Here is a 9,240-nt window from a genome sequence, read left to right as displayed (position 1 = left end):
CCAGTCAGACCAGGGAATTCATCCGATACCTAGAGACCATGAAGAGTGGCAGCCGCCCAGGTAGGTCCAGAGGTATGTGCGTGCGCAGGTGGGCCAGGGAAAGAAAGAACACGGAGCATGTGGGGGACAAGATAAAGATGGTGATGTTGCTGGGTGGTGAATGTACGAAATCTAACGGAACTATTTGCTATAAGGGAGGACTTCATGTCATGTGCACAGTGTACACCTTGGACTGCTCACCCAAAGGTCAGCAGTTCAAACCCACCAGCCGCTCCCCGGGGGAAAAAGACCAGACTGTCTGTTCTCATAAAGACTGGCAGCCTGGGACACCCACGGGCAGCTCTGCTCTGTGGACTGGAAAGGACTGTGTGGCGGTGAGGTTTGGTTTAGCAGGATCTCGGGCAGAGCTTCTGGATCTAACTACAAGGAACATCCTATTTGGAAGGGCATGTTGTCCGGTGGGGAAGGTCCCTGGGCCAGCCTGGTGTCAGGGTCCCCAGCCCTGACTGCAGCCCTGAGAGGCATCACATGGGGTCCTCCCATCCCTGCAGCTCCCCCTGCAACCCCTTGGCTTCAGGCATTGCTGTCAGAGAGCTGCTGCCAGTGTTCTTTGTTTTGGTGCACCCTCAAGATCACCTCATTCTCCCACAAGGTTTGTGTTGGGGGCCCCATGAGGTCTTCCCATGCAAACAGCCCCAGGCTGCTCAGGTGCACATGATCTGCAATGGGGGTCTGCAGAAAGCGCGAGCCTAAGAGAATGTGCACGTGCATGTGTTTGTGTGGTGTAGCATGTGCTATGGGTACCTGTGTGTGCACACTGAGGTCTGTGCTGTGTACGTGTGTGGTAGCATATGTACACACACGGCTAAGAGGGGTGTGTGCTGCGTTCGTGTGCCTGGAACAGTCCATCTGCGGGAAGTGACAACTCAGGAAAGTTGGGGTGCCGTTTAGGGGTAGAGGGGAGCATTCTGTTCAGTTCCCCCCACCAACATGACACAGACGTCCTTTCCGGTAAGTCCAGCAGTCCTTCCCCTTGCGTCCTCAGCCCCAGGCCTCAGGAGGCCCTGGGGCCAGCATGGGGGTCCCTGCTGGGGGAGGGACACCAGGCAAGGTATCCTGGGAGGACCCATAGGGGGAGTGAGCAGACCCCACGTGGGGGCGGCTGGAGAAAGACAGCCTTCAATCAGCCGCTCCCTCCGCCAGGATGTCAGGAGTGGCAGGGACGCTGACTGGCAGGTGCCAGCAGCACCAGGGCCGGCTGGCTCCACTGGGCTGGGTGCCCGGCCCAGCGGCAGGTGTCTCTTGGCCTGCAGGGCTCCTCCCGCCCAGGGAGCAGGTTCTGGGTGGGGCTTACACTTACCCGCTCACCAGCACCCACATTCGCAGCAGCACCCCCGCACGTTCTGGCACCCTGCTGCTCACACATGTGCATCTCACTTCCCACCCCATGCACCCGCCCCGGCCTCTCCCCTGCCCGCTGCTCACGCTCCTTCCGCAGGCGGATCCAGGGCTGGCAGCAACCCCGGGCTCCTCCCCTCTCCAGGCTCGGGACAGCAGGGCTCAGGGGCGCTGGCCCGCACCCCCAAGCGGGCCCGCCCCCACCCTGGCTCCACACGTTTATTTGGTAAACCCTTGGAGTATGCTCGCCCGCTAGAGCCACACTGGAGGGCCAGCAGGGGTCCCCGGAAGGCAGGCCTGACGTCCGTAGTGAAGGTGGCTGGGCGACCGCCACCGGGAGGGGGTCTGCCTCGTCACCCCGGGTTGCCCCCGTGGTATGGAGAGCAGCCACCCCTCTTCCGGTCTTACCTCCTCCACTCAGCCAGGGGGTGGCCCGCCCGCGCCCCCCAGGGGGTCGCTCCTTCAGGAGTGCACGGAGGGGTGACCAGTGAAGCGCAGCTCAGAGACGCTAGCCGGCCCCCTCTCCCACGCTCAGACGCAGTCCTGGGCCACGTGCGTGGGAGGAGGGGGGGCTGCCCGGTGTCTGGAAAGGGGCTGGGGGGAGGGATAGGTACAGTCACCCCCAAGATGAAGTCCTCTCACATCGGACGCTCAGGAGAGGGATGGACAGGCAGACAGACAGAAGTCACTGCCACCGAGTGGACGCAGACTCACAGCGACCCTGCAGGACAGGGCAGAACTGCCCCCACGGGAGTGGGCTTATCGCTCTGCAGGGGAGCAGACAGCCTGGGCTTTCACCCCTGGGCTGCGGGTGGTTCAAACTGCCAACTTCGAGGCGAGTGGGTGGCCAACATGCTCCAACGGGGCTACCACACCAGACCCTTCCTGGGTGCCTGGCTTAACTGGCTCCCAGGTGGGGCCCCTGTTGCCCAGTCTCTCAGCCCAGGTGGGCCTCATGGTGCCCCAGTGGTATGTCCCAGGTGGGCTCCCTAGTGCCAAGCCCCTCTTTCCTAGGTGAACTCACTAGTGCCCAGCTCTCTCCCCCAGGTGAGTTACCTGTGCGCAGGCTCTCTGTCCAGGTTGGACACTGGGAGCCTGCCTTCTCTGGATCCCAGGTGGGGCCCCTGGTGCCAGGCCTCTCTGCCCCAATGGGTTCCCTAGTGTGTGGCCTCGCTGTACCAGGGGCGCCCCTTGGTGCCAGGCCTCTCTTTCCTAGGTAAATCCTGGAGTGCCCAACCTCACTGTTCCAGGTGGGTTCTTTGGTGCCCGGCCTCTCTGTCCCAGCTGGACACTAGGTGCCTGGCTTCTCTGGATCCCAGGTGGGCCACCTGGTGCCCGGCTTGTCTGTTCTAGGTGAACCTCCTAGTGCGCAGCCTCTCTGTCTCAGGTGGACACAGGGTGCCTGGCATCTCAGGATTCCTGGTGGCACCCTGGTACCCAGACACTCTACCCAGATTGGCCCCCTGGTGCCAGGTTCTCTGTCCCAGGCCTCTCTCTATCAAGTGGGTTCCGGGCGGCAGGCCTCTCTGCCCCACTTGGCCCCCTGATGTCCGGCCTCTCTGTCCAAGGAGGGCCTCCTGGTGCCTGGCCTCTCTGTCCCAGGTGGACACCGGGTGACTAGCTTCAGTTGATCAACTCACTGTTCCAGGTGGGTTCGCTGGTGTCCAACCTCTCTGTCCCAAGTCGACACTGGCGGCCTGGCTTCTCTGGATCCCAGAAGGGCCGCCTGATGCCCAGCCTCTCTGCCCAAGGTAGCTCCCTGGTGCCCGGCCTTTTTGACCAGGTGGGAGCCCTAGTGCTCAGCCTCTCGGTCAAAGGTAGGCCCCCTGGATCTAGGCCTTTAGGCTCAAGGTGAACCCGCTAGTGCCCAGGATCCCTGTCCCAGGTGGACACTGGGTGCCTGGCTTCTCTGGACCCCACTTGGGTCCCATTGGGGCCCGGCCACTTTTCCCAGGTGGGTTCCCTGGTGCCCACACTCTGTCCCAGGTGGACACAGAATATCTGGCTTCTCTGGATACCAGGTGGCCCCTTGTGCCCACCTCTCTGCTCCAGGTGCACACCCTACTGCCAGGCCTCAGTGCCCAAGGTCAGGCCCCTTGTGCCCAGGTACTCTGTCCAAGCAGGGCCCCCTGGTGCCCAGGTTCTCTGCCCAAGGTGGACACTGGGTGCCTGGCTTCCCTGGATCCCAGTTGGGCCCCCTGGTGCCCTGCTTCTCTGAAACCTAGGTGGGGACCCTGGTGCCCAGCCTTTCTGTCCCAGGTAGGGCCCCTAATAACCGGACCCTCTGCCTTAGGTGAACCCGCTATTGCTCAGACTCTCTGTCCCAGATGGACACTGGGTACCTAGTTTCTCTGGGCAACCTGGTGCCCGACCTCTCTGTCCCAAGTGGACACTGTGTACCTAGTTTCTCTGGATCCCAGGTGGGCACCCTGGAGCCCAGCCTCTCTGTCCCAGGTGGGCTCCCTGGTGTCTGGCCTCAGTATCCCAGGTGGGCCTGTGTTGCCCGGCATCTCTATCCTAGGTGAAACCCCTAGTGCCTGACCTCTCTGTCATAGGTGGATTCCCTGCTGCCCAGTCTCTCTGCCTCAGGTGAACCCACTAGTACCCAACCTCTCTGTCCCATGTGGGCGCGAGGTGCCCGGCATCTCTCTCCTAGGTGAATCCCAGAGTTTCCAACCTCACTGTCCCAGGTGGGTTCCCTGGTGCACGGCCTCTGTCCCAGGTGGACACTAGGGGCCTGGCTTCTCTGGATGCCAGGTGGGCCACCTGGTGCCTGGCCTGTCTGTCCTAGGTGAACCCCCTAGTGCCCAGTCTCTCTGTCTCAGGTGGACACAGGGTGCCTGGCTTCTCAGGATCCCTAGTGGTGCCCTTGTACCCGGACACTCTACTCCAGATAGGCACGCTGGTGCCTGACTTCTCTGCCCCAGGTGAGCCCCATATGCCCAGTCTCTCTGTCCCAGGTGAGTCCCCTTGTACTCAACCTCTCTTTATCAAATGGGCCCCCTGATGTGCACTCTCTCTGTCCCAGGTGGGTTCCCTGGTGCCCGGCATCTGTCCCAGGTAGGTTCCCTTATGCCCACACTCTCTGTCCCAGGTGGACACAGAATATCTGGCTTCTCTGGATACCAGGTCGCCCCTTGTGCCCACTTCTCTGCTCCAGGTGTGGCCTCTGTTTTCAAGGTGGGCACCCTTGTGCCCAGGTTCTCTGCCCAAGTAGGGCCCCCTGATGCCCAGGTTCTCTGCCCCAGGTGGACAATGGGTATCTGGCTTCCCTGGTGCCCTGGTTGTATGTCCCGCGTGTGACCCCCAGTGCTTGGCTTCTCTGAATCCCAGGGGGGGTCTCCGGGTGCCCAACCTCTCTGTCCCAGGTAGGGCCCCTAGTAACCGGACTCTCTGCCACAGGTGAACCGCTATTGCTCAGACTCTCTGCCCCAGCTGGGTTCCATGGTGCCGAGCCTCTGTGTCCCAGGTGGACACTGGGTACCTAGTTTGTCTGTATCTGGGGTTGCAGGGAGGCACCCTGGTGCCCGATCTCTCTGTCCCAGGTGGGTTCCATGGTGCTGAACCTCTCTGTCCCAGGTGGACACTGTGTACCTAGTTTTTCTGGATCCCAGATGTGCACCCTAGAACCCAGTCTCTCTGTCCCAGGTAGGCTCCCTGGTGCCTGGCCTCAGTGTCCCAGTTGGGCCCAAGGTGCCCACCATCTCTGTCTTAGGTGAACCCCCTAGTGCCTGACCTCTCTGTCTCATGTGGGATCCCTTATGCCCAGTCTCTCTTCCTCGGGTGAACCCACAAGTGTGCAGCTTCTCAGTCCCTGGTGGACACTGTGTGCCTGGCCACTCTGTCAATGGTGAACCCCTAGTGCTCAGCCTCTTTGTCCCAGGTGGGTTCCCTGATGCCCAGCTTCTCTGGATCCCAGGTGGGCCACCTGGTGCCCAGCCTGTCTGTCCTAGGTAAACCCCCTAGTTCCCAGTCTCTCTGTCTCAGGTGGACACAGGGTGCCTGGATTCTCAGGAGCCCTAGTGGCGCCATTGTACCCGGACAGTCTACTCCAGATTGGCCCCATGTGCCCAGTCTCTCTGTCCCAGGTGAACCCCCTTGTACTCGGCCTCTCTGTATCAAATGGAATACCAGGTGGCAGGCCTCTCTGACCCACGTGGGACCCCTGATTTCTGACCTCTCTGTCCAGGGAGTGTGTCCTGGTGCCCAGCATCTGTCCGAGGTGGGTTCCTGGGTGACTGGCCTCTCTGTCCCAGGTGGACACAGAATATCTGGCTTCTCTGGAAACCAGGTGGCTCCTTGTGCCCACCTCTCTGCTCCAGGTGCACACCCTCCTGCCAGGTCTCTGTGCCCAAGGTCGGCCCACCTGTGCCCAGCAACTCAGCCCAAGCAGGGCTGCCTGGTGCCCAGGTTCTCTGCCCCAGGTGGGCCCACTGGTGCCCTGGTTCTATGTCCAAGGAGGCTCCCCCCTGGTACCTGGCTTCTCTGAATCCCAGGTGAGTCCCCTGGTGCCCAGCCTCTCTGTCCCAGGTGGGGCCCTTAGTAACTGGACTCTCTGCCACAGGTGAACCCGCTATTGCTCAGACTCTTTAGTGCCTAACCTCTCTGTCCCAGGTGGGTTCCCTCTGTCCCAGGTGGAAAATGGGGTCTTGGCTTCTCTAGATCCCAGTGGGCAAGCTGGTGCCTGGTGCCTGGCCTCTCTGCCCCAGATCAACCCACAGGCATCCTGTTTGCATGTCCAAGATGGGCCCCCTAATGACCAGCCTCTACCCCAGATGGACACTGGGTGCCTGGCTTTTCTGGATCTGAAGTGGGCACCCTGATGCCTGGCCTCTCTTACCCAGTCACCCGCAGGTGTCCCGGTTGGATGTCCCAGGAGGCTCGCATGGTGCACAGCCTCTCTGCCCTAGGTGGGCCTCCTGGTGCCCAGACTCTCCGCCCCAGCTGAGTCCCCTGGTGCCCGGCTTCTCTGTCCTAGATGAAGCCGTTAGTCCCTAACTTCTCTGTCCCAGGTGGGTTTCATGGTGCAGAGCCTCTGTGTCCCAGGAGAGCACTGGCTAACTAGTTTCACTGGATCCCAGGTGGGCACCCTAGTGCCCAAACTCCATGCCAGGTGGGTGCCCTGGTGCCTGAACTCTGTGCCCCAGGTGGACACTGGGTACGTGGTTTCTCTGGATCCAAGGTGTGTACCGTGGAGCCTGGCCTCTCTGTCCCAGGAAGGCCCCCTGGTGCCAGGCCTCTCTTCCCTAGGTGGGCCTTCTGGTGCCCAGCCACTCCGCCCCAGGTGGGGCCTGTCAGGCCCAGCTTCTCTCTCCCAGGTTGGCCAGCGGTACCTGGCATCTCTGTCCTAGGTAAACCCCTTAGTGCCTAACTTCTCTGTCCCAGGTGGGTTCCCTTTGTCCCAGGTGGAAAATGGGGTCTTGGCTCCTCTAGATCCCAGTGGGCAAGCTGGTGCCTGGCCTCTCTGCCCCAGATCGGCCCCCAGGCATCTTGTTTGCATGTCCGAGATGGGCCCCCTAATGACCAGCCTCTACCCCAGGTGGACACTGGGTACCTGGCTTTTCTGGATCCGAAGTGGGCACCTTGATGCCTGGCCTCTCTTCCCCAGTCATCACCAGGTGTCCCGGTTAGATGGCCCAGGAGGTTTGCATAGTGCACGGCCTCTCTGCCCTAGGTGGGCTGGATGGTGCCTGGCCTTTCTGTCCCAGGTGGGCTCTCTGTTGTCCAGGTTCTCTGTCCCAGTTGGGCCTTTTGTTACCCAGTCTGTCTGCCTGAGGTGAGCTCCCTGGTGCCCGGTTTCTCTATCCTTGGTGGGCCCCTTGGTGTCCGGCCTCTCTGTCCCAGGTGGGTTCCATGGTGCTGAGCCTTTCTGTCCCAGGTGGACACTGTGTACATAGTTTTTCTGGATCTCTGTCCTAGGTGAACACCCTAGTAACTGACCTCTCTGTCACAGGTGGATTCCCTGGTGCCCAGTCGCTGACTCAGGTGAATCCACTAGTGCCCGGACTCTCTCTCCCAGGTGGGCGCGAGGTGTCTGGTATCTCTCTCCTAGGTAAACCCCTTAGTGCCTGACCTCTCTGCCCCAGGTTGGTTGCCTGGAGCCCAGCTTCTCTATGGTGGACATTGGGTAACCAGCCACTCTGTCATTGGTGAACCCCCTAGTGCCCAACCCCTTTGTCCCAGGTAGGTTCCCTGGTGCCAACCTCTCTGTCCTAAGCAACCCCATAGTGCCCAGCCTCACTGTCGCAGGTGGGTTCCCAGATGCCCAGTATCTCTGTCTCAGGTGGACACTGGGTGCCTGGCTTCTCTTGGTCCCAAGTGGGCACCCTAGTGCCTAGCCTCTCTGCCCCAGGCCGGTCCCCAGATGTCCCGGTGTTATGACCCAGGTGGGCCCCATTGTGCCCGGCCTCTCTACCCCAGCTGGATTCCCTGGTGCCCAGCATCTATCATAGGTGGACACTGGGTGCCTCTGTTCTCTGGATCCCAGGTGATCCTCCAGGTGCCTGGCTTCTCTTCCTCAGTAGGGATCCCTGGTGCCCGAACTCTCTTCCCAGGTAGACACTGGGCACCTAGATTCTGACAATCCCAGATGGGATTCCTGGTGCCCAACCTCTCTGTCCCAGGTAGACATTGGGTGCCTGAGTTCTCTGAATCCCAGGTGGCCCCCCTGATGCCCGGATTCTCTGCCCCAGCTGGGGCCCCTGGGGCCCTGGTTGGATGCCCCAGGTGGGCCCACAGTGCCCAACCTCTCCACCATAGGTAGGGCCCATGGGGCCCGGCCTATCTCTCCCAGGTTGGCCCGTGATACCCAGCATCTCTGTCCTAGAGGAACCCCTTAGTTCCTAACCTCTCTGTCCCAGGTGGACACTAGGTTCCTGGCTTCTCTGGATTCCAATGTTCATGCTGGTGCCTGGTCTCTCTGCCCCAGATCGGGCCCCAGTTGTCCTGTTTGAATGTCCCAGGTGGGTTCCCTTGTGCCCAGCCTCTATCCCAGGTGGACACTGGGTGCCTGGCTTTGCTGGATCCCAAGGAGGCACCCTGGTGCCTGGCCTGTCTGCCCCAGGCGGGCCTCCAGGTATCCCAGTTGGATGGCCCACCTCTCCACTCTAGGTGTGCCTCTGGGTGCCCGACCTCTCTGTCCCAGGTGGGCCCGGGGTGCCCAGCATCTCTTTCCTAGGTGAACCCCTTAGTGCCTGACTTCTCTGTCCCAGGCGGGTTCCTTGGTGCCCAGTTTCTCTGTCCCAAGTAGACGCTCTTTGCCTGACTTCTCTGAATCCCAGGTGGGCTCCCTAGTGCCTGGCCTCTCTGTCCTAAGTGATGCCCCTAGTGTCCAGCATCTCCGTCCCAGGTGGGCCACATAGTGCCCACCCTGTCTGTCCCAGGTGGACACTGGGTGCCTGGATTCCCTGGATCACAGGTGGGCCCACTAGTGCCCTTGTTCTATGTCCCAGGAGGCTCCACCTGGTGCCTGGCTTCTCTGAATCCCAGGTGGGTCGCCTGGTGCCCGACCTCTCTGTCCCAGGTGAACCCGCTCTTGCTCAGACTATCTGTCCCAGGTAGGTTCCATGGTGCAGAGCCTCTGTTTCCCAAGTGGACATTGGGTACCTACTTTCTCTGGACCCAAGGTGTGCACCCTGGAACCTGGCCTTTCTGTCCCAGATGGGCTCCCTGGTGCCCGGCATCTATGTCCTAGGTGAATCCCCTAGTGCCTGACCTCTCTGACACAGGTGGCAGCCCTGGTGCCCAGTCTCTCTGCCTCTGGTGAAACTACTAGTGCCCAGACTCTCTGCCTGATTTATCTGGATCCAAGGTGGCCCCCCTGATGCCCGGCCTCTCTGCCCC

This window comes from Echinops telfairi, unplaced genomic scaffold (genome assembly GCF_000313985.2).
Source record: "Echinops telfairi isolate 266 unplaced genomic scaffold, ASM31398v2 ScPeMD7_7409;HRSCAF=8447, whole genome shotgun sequence".
Classification (NCBI taxonomy): domain Eukaryota; kingdom Metazoa; phylum Chordata; class Mammalia; order Afrosoricida; family Tenrecidae; genus Echinops; species Echinops telfairi.
Note: the sequence above shows the minus strand (reverse complement) of the source record.